The sequence below is a fragment of the Argopecten irradians genome, chromosome 14 (assembly GCF_041381155.1).
Source record: "Argopecten irradians isolate NY chromosome 14, Ai_NY, whole genome shotgun sequence".
Lineage (NCBI taxonomy): Eukaryota > Metazoa > Mollusca > Bivalvia > Pectinida > Pectinidae > Argopecten > Argopecten irradians.
The window spans coordinates 39,058,653-39,071,902 of record NC_091147.1 but is presented as its reverse complement, the minus strand read 5'-3'; the positions used below and the strand labels follow the sequence as shown (position 1 = coordinate 39,071,902).

Genomic DNA, 13,250 nt, shown 5'->3' with positions numbered 1-13,250 from the left:
AGCATTTTCTGTAGCACTGAAACATACTTCAGAAATGAAATTTTTATTACAGTGGAATTTATATATATGGTATTTCAGTCTCCATTTTAATTATTTTAATTGAAACACATTGATATAAAAAATAAAAATAACAAGAGGTCCATGGGCCTTAACAGCCACCTGAGTTCGGATATATATGTATATGCCCTTGAAGTGAACTGTGAACTCGGATAATTTTTTTTTGAAATTTTAGTCATTTTGACCCTGTTTCCTGGCGGCCATTACGATTGCAAAACTTTGTGACTTGGGTACAGTTAGGCATTTACAGTTGTAAGCTGTGTTTGTTTTTGATGTAATGCTCACTAGCTGTAATCACAAAATGTATTGAAAGGCCATGCCAGGTAATTGTTTTCTAATAATGGCCAATAGGCCGATCAACTTCAGCTGTAATACACACGGTGTGACACTACCAAGCCCAGGTGGAAAGAGCCCTAGCTATAGGCAGCTATTAATTAGGATCTGGGTGGTGGTCAGGGAGTGTTCACACCTCTTTTGTTTACCTAATTATCAAGACAGTGGCCCATTGTCTGGTGTATGGCTAGAATTGGCGAATTTCATCTGTAGTGGGAGGAAAACTTTGGGTTCATGAAAAATTCTTCTTTCGCCAATGCTGTTTTTAAATCGCCAAATGCATTTCAAATTCGCCATTGGCGCCTATGGCGACTGACAGCGCGAGCCCTGTGTTTGGCCTCGCCCCTCTGGTCACCCAGGGGTCAGCGAGGACTGATATGGATGTTAAAATGCTATATCTCAGACTAATAATTCTAATCAAGTTTGACCCATTTTTTGGTAAGAAATAATGTTCATAATTGTGTTTTTCTATATAAACTAAAGTAAACTCCCCCCTCCCCAGGGGAAGCGTGCGACAGACTCCAGGGTCATATATTTGATTCACAATTTTTATAAAGCCCCTTAAGACCTTTCCATCCATACAGAGTATTTGATTCTACCATTTCCAGAATTTTAGAAGAAGATTTTTGAAGTTTTAGCCTATTTGACCCTTTTGGCCCCACACCTATGCCCCCAGGGGGTCGGCCGGGACCATTATGGATATGATGTTAAAATACTATCTTGATCTGACTTATAATTCTAAACATGTTTGACTCATTTCCTATGAAAATTGAGCAAAAAATAATCATATATGTGTTTTCCCTATATAAACTATTCCGTCTTGTTACAGAGTAATTATATAATTATAAGCTCCCTTGCGGGTAGATATTGATTGTTACGTCATTATTTTGTGAGCGCAACTTACGTCGTTTTCTCCGAAAAGTATGACTTTACACCCATAAACATATGACATAACAATAAATACCTACCTGCAAGGGCAGATCACTCTGTAATATGCAAATACCGAATAGTAAACTTGGCCCCCTCCCCAAAGGGAAACCGGAGACCCTAAAAGTCATATAATTCACAATTTTTGTAAAAGACTTCATATAAAGTCCTTTCTATCTATATGAAGAGTATTTGATTCTGCCATTTCCACAACTTCGTTTCAGATGACCTAAAAATCATAATATATAATTATACCCTCGATCGGCATGCATGGAACCCCCAATAAAACAAAAAGAAAAACAGCTTATCCCCTTATCAACAAGCTAAACTACCTCTAATTATATAACGATACCAAAGATTTTAGTCAAGACCATGGCCATGTTTGATCATTATGCACTTTGATTTTTATCCTTGACACTCACAGAGAATGTACTGCATCAAAATAAGTGATTTATATAAATTTTATTTTAAAAGAACTAAAGAAAGCAATCAGAGTAAAATTTGTAAATAAAATGAAATATCTTGCCTACCTACCTGTACTTATACCCACTCATAAAATCTTGGGTAGAGTTTAGGCAAACACATAATTTATCAATTCTGGTCTTGCTGAAATACTGTGATATTTTCAGAGTACAAATTAATCTCAAGTAAATAATTATAATCTCAAGTAGTTGTTGGTGACAATTATATTTTCATATACATGTATATGTTTGGAGAACAGTCAGAGAGTCGTATCTATCTCAGTGCATTTGTCCTCTCCAACAACGCCGGGTATCAGTTATGATTTGGGGATGTATTTGTTAAAACTGCACGAGGACTCTATGCAAAATTGATGGTAACATACCATAATCGACCCAATAAGCGCCCATGTCCCTATAAGCGCCCCTCCCCCTTTTTGAGGCCTCAGTTTCAATTGCCCAGTCATAAATAAGGACCAAAATTACATAAACATTATAGATTTGCAATACCGGGTAATTTTGACTTATTAGCACCTTTTCATTTTTATCAATTTTTAAGCGCCCTGGGCGCTTATTGGGTCAAATATGGTATATAATATTAATGCACAGAAATACATGTATTCACATGTCCTTGCTAACAATTTTTGACGTGTTATTGCCCACCATTTTTCAGATGGAGTTATCGTTTCCAGGATGATAATATATAATGCTCCTGTTCATCGGGCACATGTAACTAACCAATATATCAAGCAAACAAATATATATATAACATTCCTTATAATTATATTACATAACAAGCACAGTCTCCAGACAGTTATGTATTGAAAACATGTATGCATGGCTTAAGATTTAAAAAAACGTTAAAAAACCAACCCTGAAACATCAACACAACTGGTGAACTTTTTGCTGCAATATATACAAAGTTCGCTTCTCGTCAGTATGTGACAACTCTGTATAATAATTCCATCCCCCGACGTCTGCTGGCAGTGATCAAATCAGAGATCACCTCAACAAATATTTCATATTTTTGAAATCATTTTCAATTTTACAGAGACAATACAGAAAAAAGATTGCAAACATTCTACCATGATAGCTATAAAAACAAAAGTATTTCATTTGTACCAATTTTATATCACATTCGTATTCATAATTAAGCTTAAGCTTTTACAATGCAACCCTTCACACACATACACACATATATATGTACACATATACTCATATATATATATACCTAAAAGTTTACTTTCATTATTACATATACATTCAGAGATTTCCATACACCACATTCTCAGACATATAATGTATCTATAATCATATTATAACATTTAGAATGAGGGGGAGAAGATAGGTTGGACATGCATGTACAGGACATAGTTGTATAGGAGGATATAGTCGAGATGTGGATTTTATGTCATTTTTATCTAATGGTAAAAGATTTATTGTAAAAATAATTAGTTGTCAGGATTTAAATTACCCAAGTAATTATCATAGGTTTTTTATTTTTTGCATCATTTAAGAGTTCATATATCAAAGTCTATAAGAGGTTCCCATCTACACCAACTATCTTTAAATTTTGCTTCCAAAAAATCATTTTGACCATTTGATATGTGTCTATGAAGATTATGATATTCTTTGATATTTTTTGCCAATTTGTTCATGTATTTAAGGTATTATGAAAACATCTTGTTCTGTAACTGTAACGGTATATTGTTTTATGATTAAAAAGTATAACATTTTTAACTGGCCATGCCATGGTGCATAATTATCAGCTTTGGTCGGATGTCTTGCATGCCGAACGTTAACCAAGGCCCTTGCCAGTGTAGTAAAGAAATTTTCGTCTAGAACTACTCAAATCGCTTTTACAGTGGCTATATATATATATATATATATATATATATATATATATAGCGTGTTTAGGTTATTTGGTGCATATTCTTGTATACTTACAGTTTGCACTGACATGGACTCAATAATCATGCTTTCTAGTATTATCATTATCAATGTATAATGATAGCACAACACGCGCAGCGGTTCTATTGTTACGGGAAAAGTTGATGGCATAGCAATGTGGGGTCATGACCCCACTTTTGGTGGGAACATATGAATGACTCGATTCCAATCAGCTGTTAAATCAAATTCGTTGACGATGACGGGAGAGAGAAAAAATATGGGTATTTTAATAAAAAATATGCAAAACTGTAAATATAAGGAATAGATTTTTATTTTGTTGAGGTTATGAGGGTATATATAATGATAATGGAGCCCGTGTAAATTAGGTAGATATCCCCGGCGAAGCCATTAACTAAATATAATTTCACCTACTTCTCAATGGTTTTGTATTGCATTTGATTAATGTACGTGACTTTGGCTCGGGTACGGGTATGAACAGCATTCAAGTTATACCTGCATAATCGTATTGATCAACAATTTGGAATTTCAAAGGTATCAATCAAAATACTTAACAATGTCGTGGCATTAGTCAATACTCCTTGTTATATGTTTCATAAGGAAAGTAGATCGATAGATTTACGTCATATTTAGCTTCATGGTTATGTAACAGAATTAGCCTTGTTAAATTATCCCTTTATAATATAATACTAAATGTTAACCCAATTAACATGAACATATATATTTGAAGGGTCCCCAGGAATTCGTAATCATATTTTTCATACATTATATATACAATCCAACCAAGTTGGAATGTATCAAAAATACAATCCTTATTTATACAAGAGATCCCAGAGGGATCTTGGCGCCCACCAAAGAATGATCTATGTCTGACATTGGAAAGAGGAATCTTTTCTCTGCTTTTCAAACTTTTTCAAACATATTACATATAAAATTTGAAACAGATTGCTTCAGTACTTCCTGAGAAATAGCGGTAACAAACTTCAATTATCAAAATCTAAGATGGCAGCCTGTTGGCCATCTTGTTTACCGATCAGTCCAAAAATGCAATATGCACAACTAGTATAGGGCTCTAGGGAAACCGACATAAAAAATTTGAAACAGATCCCTTCAGTACTTTCTATGAAATAGCGGTAACAAACTTAAAATTATCAAAAACTAAGATTGCAGCCTTGTTTACAGATCGTTCCCAAAATGCAATATGCAATACTAAAGCCCTATATATGGGAACCTTGTTATGAAATTTGAGACAGATCGCTTTGGTACTTTCTGAGAAATAGCGGTAACAAAATTCAACTATCAGAATCCAAGATGACGCCCATTTTGTTCATCCAAAATGCAATTTGTAAGACTAGGGTCCTAGGGGAATCTGCACTTGACTTTTGAGGCAGATCCCTTCAGTACTTTATAAGAAATAGCGGTAACAAACTTTCACTATCAAAATCCAAGATGGCGGCCTGTCGGCCATCTTGTTGAGCGATCAGTCCCAAAATGCAATATGCACAACTAGACCCCTAGGGGAACCTGCACATGCAATTTGACAATGATCACTTTAGTACTTTTTGGGAAATAGCGGTAACAAACTTCAATTGTCAAAATACAAGATGGCTGCCTGGCGGCCATCTTGTTGACCAATCAGTCCCAAAACGCAATTTGCACAACAAAGGCCCCAGAGGAACCTACATATGAAATTTGAGAATGACCCCTTTGGTACTTTCTGAGAAATAGCGATAACAAACATTAACTATCAAAATCCAAGATGGCTGCCTGGCGGCCATCTTGTTGACCAATCAGTCCCAAAAGCAATATGCACAACTAGGGCCCAAGGGGAACCTACATATGAAATTTAAGAATGATCCCTCCAGTACTTTCCGAGAAATAGCGATAACAAGAATTGTTAACGGACGGACTGACGGACGGACAGATGGACGGAAGGATGGACGACGGACCACGGACAAAAAGCGATTTGAATAGCCCACCATCTAATGATGGTGGACTAAAAATACCAAAATAATTCTCAAAACATTCAAGGCCCGGTGAACGGATGGCTTCATCACCCTTTGCCATTTTCGAATTCCTACACTAGCACATTGTCATAACACTTTCTATCTGCCCTTTGAAGTTAATCACGATCGTAATCTCATATTGTTAGGGGAAATTTAACTAAATTTGTTCGTTATCTAGAATCAAAATTCAAGACACAATCATGATCATGTTTAGTTATTGCAAATAGGTTGCGATCATTGCCTAGCTTTTTCTCAAACAGATTCACGCGTCAGTTAACATAAACAAGAATTTCATATTGGAACATTATGGTTGTAAATGATTTGAGATTTCAATTTTTGAATATTTATGCTCTAGGCTATATATACAAACATTTACAAGAAGTGAGTGTGAAACAATAATAACGAAGACGGAATTTCTGTGATTTTCCGGATGACCCCCAAAAAAAATTAGGGTTTGTAGGTTAACCAGAGGGATCTTGGCTCCCACCAAAGAATGATCTATGTCTGACAAACGAAAGAGGGATCTTTTCTCTGCTTTTCAAACTTTTACTACATATTACTACATATGGAGAAAGATCCTTTGAGTACTTTCTGAGATACATAACAGTAACAAACTACAATTATATAAATCCATGATGCATATATATATGGCTACCTGTCGGCCATCTTTTTGACGATCAGTCCGAAAATGCAATATGCACAACTAAGGTCCTAGTGGAACTTACATATAAAATTTGAGACATATCACTTCAGTACTTTCTGAGAAATAGCGGTAACAAGCTTCAACTTCCCGAATTCAAGATGGCACCCTGTCGGCCATCTTGTTCACCGATCGGTACCAAAATTCAATATGCATAACTGGAGCCCTAGGGGAACCTACATGTGAAATTTGAGAAGAATCCCTTCAGCACTTTCTGAGAAATAGCGGTAACAAACTTTCACTATCAAAATCCAAGATGGCGGCCTGTCGGCCATCTTGTTGACCGATTGGTCCCAAAATGCAATATGCACAACTAGACCCCTAGGGGAACCTGCACATGCAATTTGACAATGATCACTTTAGTACTTTTTGGTAAATAGCGATAACAAACTTCAATTGTCAAAATCCAAGATGGCGGCCTGTCGACCATCTTGTTGACCGATTGGTCCCAAAATACAATATGCACAACTAGACCCCTAGGGGAACCTACATGTGTAATTTGAGAAAGATCCCTTCAGTAATTTCTGAGAAATAGCGGTAACAAACTTTAACTATCAAAATTCAAGATGGCAGCCCGTCGGCCATCTTGTTGACTGATTGGTCCCAAAATACAATATGCACAACTAGCTATAGACCCCTAGGGGAACCTACATGTGAAATTTAAAAAAGATCCCTTCTGTACTTTCTGAGAAATAGCGGTAACAAGAATTGTTAACGGACGGAAGGACTGACGAAAGGACAGACGGAAGGACGGATGACGGACCACGGACAAAAAGCGATTTTGGCTAAAAAAAGGTTGGTTCAGGAAAGCGGAAACACAACATTTTTTTTCTTCTAGGCCTTAAATGTAAGATATAACAATTGCAAAGAACTGAACTTTTTCATACAAAGTAAAAATATATTTAGTAAAGCAGAATGTGATAACAATCAACAAATTGTCAATATTGACATCTCATATACATTGACATCTCATACATTGACATCTCATATACATGACATATCATATACATTGACATCTCATATACATGACATATCATATACATTGACATCTCATATACATTGACATCTCATATACATGACATATCATATACATTGACATCTCATATACATGACATATCATATACATTGACATCTCATATACATGACATATCATATACATTGACATATCATATACATTGACATATCATATACATGACATATCATATACATTGACATCTCATATACATTGACATATCATATACATGACATATCATATACATTGACATCTTATATATATACATTAATTGACATCTCATACCTCTAATATTAAATAAATTTTATGCTCTCTAATTAGATTTCTAATTAATGTATACTCATAATCAAGACGATACTACCATAAACCGCTGCTATGGAAACCATATATAGGCCTAGCTGACACTCCTCTATAAGGCTCCTACATATGTAGCAACTTCTAAGGGCTTGCTACATATATCCTCGATCAGTAGACTACACATCAGTACTTAATTGTAGGTCATTTGCTATATAGATATTCAGAATAAATAAAATAATTTAACTATATGTTTTTCCCTTAAGAATACAAACATTAAATCCAAAACGTGATGCTGTCGAATTTCATTTCATAATATGCAGTACTCGCAAACCTACATATGTTCACGTGTCTCGCACACGTGTGGGACACGTGAGTGAAGCTACGATGCTTCAGATGTTAAAATGTCAATATTTTTTATCTTGTAAGGAAGAAGTTAAAACAAACAGCATCTACAGTGAAGGACAAAATCTTTAAAAGTCAAGTTAAACTTGTTAGGGTAGTCTTGTCATATCGGCGATTTCATCGTATAACTAGATCTAGTTGTGCAACAAACTGGGTTTCTTTTTGGGACGAGTTGTCCAAATATTTCTAATAAAGGTCTAATTAGCGATTCATGCACTTAACATAAAAGATTGCTGATTTTAAGTGTAATTTAGCATCATCATTACAAACTTTATGTCACGTTTTTTTCCAAACGTACATATATATTAAAGCAAGTATTGCTTAGGGACGAATCGTCTCGACATGATAATTGACTTACCTGGCAAATATATATATATATATATATGTAACAGTGTGAAAACTTAAGATAGTAAATTCGAACTGAACCTCGCATTTGGATAGGATTAATAGTACCACAATAAACAAAAAATATTTATCTTACCTACTTTAATATCTGAATCTATCAGACGTATGGCGTTCAGTTGTAAATCACAAAGATTTTCCAACAGCGGAGTAGCCTATGCTGTGTTTTGTTTTTCCGCCATCTTAATAAAAACCATTGCGCATGTCGGCTGCGCAATATATGGGACCGACCTTCCACACACACAACACGTGTGTGACAGTCACGTGTCGCGTGTTAAAACGATGCAACTTAGGCCTACTGCATTTTCTGTAATATTGAAATAGTTCAAAGAGCACTATAGATTTTATTTTAATATGATAAGCTATTGACTGTAAGATATATCTGTAGACATAACAGATGAACTCCGTGTAGACATGCATGTGGTCTAGATCTGGGAAACATGTGAATCCACCAGAAATACAATGTAGGCTAATTAATATGACCGTTGCCAAGCCGACCGACGAGTCCTTTAATGCCCATTGACGCAAAACAAATAATTTTCCAAAAATAAAACTGGCGTGAATCAGTTTCTCATCAGTTTCTCATCAGTCCAACATCATTGGAAAGCCACAAACGGCTTGTAAAGATGTATAGTGATATTTACAATAATGGTAAAATATTCAAAGATTGCTTAAATCCTTAATAGCATGTCCTAGGTTTAAGTATAATATAATGTCTTTCCTAGGTTGATGGTGAAAATTTCGTGACGTGGTTTTTCCAGTGCTTGTTTAGCCTATTTTTGAAAATTTTCAGGTTTTCAGCATTGACCACATCAACAGAGAGAGAATTCCAGGACTCCACTATCCTGTTACTGAAAACATTTCTTGCCGAGTTGAGACGAAAGGGTTTCTTGTAGAGTTTTTTATTATGACCTCTTGTACCTGTGTGTCTCATTGGAGTACACATGTTCTCACTAGTAACATTATCGATTTTGTTGATAATTTTGAATCAGTTCTGGTTTAGAAAATAAACACAAATTTATTAAATTCCAAACTGGTGTAGCCATTTGTTATAGATAATGGGGATAGGAGGCGATTAATACCCTCAAATGGGGGGGGGGGGGGGGGCAATAAAATTGATCTGATATAGAAGAGATATAATGTTTTTGGTGAATTTCTATCTAGTTTATGTTTCATTGTTCGTAATAAGTTCTGTCTTGATGAAACTGTTTCACAAATGAAGATGTGATCCGACCATGATCCTTTTTTTTCCCGGGGGAGAACCCATGACACCCCCCCCCCCCTCCCAACAACAAAATCTTGCGCCTTCGTTGCTCAACAAATTCAACAAATTGCATCGTAAAACTCATCTAAACCATACTAATAAGTACAATTTTTTCCGGGGGAGGGGGAGGAGGAGACCTCCGCACCCCTCAAACACCAAAATCTTCTCGCGCCTTCGGCTCTCGCAAATTCCAAAAATTAAGATGCATCTCTGCCTCTCTACAAGTGTGTACACTTTCAACGAGGCCGCCATCAGCGAAGTATCAGCGAAGTAAAACTCTTCTCAGCCATTCTAAATCGTAAAAAAAAAATTCCCGGACCCCCCAACGCCAAAATCTCGAGCCTTCGGCGCTCGCAACTTCAACAAAATGCATCGTAAGACTCCTCTCAGTCATTCTAAATCATACAATTTTTTCTCGTGGCGTGGGAGACCCCCCGGATCATCCATACACCAAAATATCACGTCTTCGGCACTCGAAGAATCATCAAAATACATTGTAAAACTCATCTCAGTCAATCTATATATCGTAATATTTTTCCAGGAGATACTGGACTCCCAAACTCGCACGCTAGTTTGCGTATTCATTAATTTCCTGTTGGCGACGCCACTGTCTATATATGTGTACAAGGATTATATGTAATGGTATATGAAAAAAAAGTATATCAAGTTTCTCCTGTGGATACGGGGCGCGCGAGGGAGAGGGGGGTGGGGTGGGGGTGTTACGAAATATTAAGCCCGCCCCTCCCCCGATTACGTTTCATCTTCCTACGCCACTGACATCTTGACTTATAAGAGATCGAACTCCCTCCACTAAGTGTTTAAAAGGGTCATTTATGATATTTCAGATCATATCTAACATTATTTGTTTCTCCTTAATATTGTTCACGTGTACACAGCTACCTGACGAACTTTGCACAGTCAGAAATAGTTATCGCCGAAGCGAGAGATTAAAAAACGGAGGTTTTCAGGCACTGATAACAAATTAGTCAAAATAAATTCAGCGAGTTTATATATCCATGTCGCTGGTTTATATAAATTTGCAATCGGTTTAATATGATCAATATTGGTACCCTAAAATATGAAGAAAAAAAACCCCTAAACAAACTGTGTGTATATATTGACGATTGATAATATGTACAAAGTTGAGATAAAGGACCTCTTTCACGAACAATGGAAATTTTCCCGCAAAACATAAATGTCATATGTAGTAAAATTGATGCAAAACCTTGAAATACGCTACAAAAATCCAAAAGGTCCCAGGGGCCTGTGCTATAGCCAAATTAAAATTGCCCTGTAAAGGTGTAAGAGAGTGTCCCCCCTTTTTTTTTATCGAAAACGGTATCACAATCATGTTTTATGTCGTCAAACTGTATTATTTTCTGAAGAGTATAATTGTAACAAATAAAATTTTGGCTTTATTTTCCAGAATTTTTTTTCAGTCTACTTGTAGCAATATCACACCATGGTCGCACCACGGCCTTTTTTTAATCATAAAATTGAGAAAACAACGACAGTGATTCTTAGATTTTTTTCATGTGATCGGCGAATAGAGTGGTCACTCTCAACAGAGCCTCGACAAATATGTTAAGTTATCCATCATTTTTTATCAATGCAGAAAGATTTCTCGTGAAAGATTTTGGCCGTCAACCCTCAGCAAGCCTCGGGTTGACCGGCCAAAATTTTTCACTCGGGTTGAGATATCCATATCCACTTCACAGACCCATGTTAGATTCCATTAGTCCCTAAATAATTGGCAGAGAACTGTCACGTGGTGACCCCCTATCACTTTACAGGGGGTTAGTAAATTTTATTATTGTTCAATATGGTGGCTCTCGCCCTCGCTTCAAACTTTAAACACATTCTCTTCAACGAAATATACCATTTCATTACCATAAAACTATATATTACTTGTTAAATTTTAGTGTAAAATGAACTTAAATAGTACACGGAACGGAAAATAATATTTGCATATGTTATTTTGTTTGATCTCCTGACAAGAATGTTGAAACCGCATCAAAATCGGCCGCTTCAGTACCGATTTTACCTGTATATCGAATGCTGATTTGGGGAATAACCGGATGTGACGTCACGAGGACAACAGCAGTGATGTGTTTGGTAGTGGGGTTATAGCACAAAGGGGGACATATATGTATTCCTGAAATGGGGTTACGAGAATTTTACAAATATATATACAGTATACAGTTATGTTGACGATTTAATTATATATATAATAGGAAATATTACAACTGAAATTAGGCTAAATACATATATAGGTTAGCGGAAACATGTATACGTTATTTATGTTTCTGGTACATTTAACTAGAGATCTTATCTCTGTTTTAACAACTTTCTAAATTATCAAACCTCGGGAATATTCCATTTTCATAATGTGATCTAAAATTATATAATTATTCATTTGAATATGTTTCTGTATAATTAAAAATTCTCTCTAGGCCTATGGATTTCAACAGAAATATATATGTATATATGTTTCTGATTTCAAGAACCAACATACATGTAACGAAAAGAAAATGTTTTAAATGTATTTCATAGTTAAATACACGTAGATATCATAGGCATACATTAGGAGGAGAGTAAAAAAATGGATATCCGAAATCTAGCAACTATCAGAAATATCAAAATTCTGACATTGAGCATTATATTTGCATTGTTCTTTTGACATGCCATTTGTAAATAATTTTGTAGTTTTTGTTATAAAAATACATTTACGTGTAACCAGAACATATATAAAAGACAGATGTATAATGAGTCATTCTGAAATATATACTGTACATCTAGTAATTGATACACTTGTTATATGTTATGTTGGAACGGTATATTTTACTGCAAACCAGGGATTTTTAAGTGTAAACAAATATTACATTATACATTATATATTATAGCGATACCATTACACCTTTCTTACGTAATCTGGTAAGCCCCCTCATTATTCTCGGTTGACCACGCGGTTTAGTTACTGCAGTATACAGGTATAGAGATTAGCGCAGCACGTTCTCTACTTGATATCTGCTACTTGGATTAGACTTGTCACATAGACATCTTCAGTCTCATTGTTTTCGTCTGACCCGTGCATGATTTATTTTTCAATTAAAGACATTAATGAATGAACTTGAGCGAAATATCAACAAGTCGTCGAGTGTACTGTATTATATGTAAGCTAAATGTATTTCGTCAAAAAACAAATAGATCGGTTTCAGATATAACGCAATTAGTAGATGCAATTACATATATGCAAAAAAGTCTGTTTGGAATCATAACTTAATCGTATGGGCAGGTTTTATAAAAAAAATCAGAAATCTGTTAAGCGGGTTTGACCAGTAGACATTCAAAGACCCGAGTCGGGCTTTGGATAACATAATCAAGAATCCTTGATATAATATTCACATATATGTGATTCCAACCACCGCAGATATACAACGTACATGGATTATTATGAACATTTTATTGTGTATATTGTGTATTA

At 35.5% G+C, this 13,250-nt stretch overlaps 1 protein-coding gene across 2 annotated transcripts in view; it reads right to left on the bottom strand.

Moving 5' to 3' along the window:
* The window catches only part of LOC138307279 (protein timeless-like), a 39,779-nt gene extending 31,079 nt beyond the window's left edge, over positions 1-8,700 (bottom strand). Inside the window, exon 1 of one of the 2 annotated variants that reach the window (XM_069247932.1) lies at positions 8,582-8,700. The gene's annotated coding sequence lies outside the window, so the exon portion shown is untranslated. The remainder of the gene's footprint in view (positions 1-8,581) is intronic. The other variant, XM_069247933.1, reaches the window with a different exon arrangement.
* Between the last annotated feature and the right edge of the window lie 4,550 nt (positions 8,701-13,250).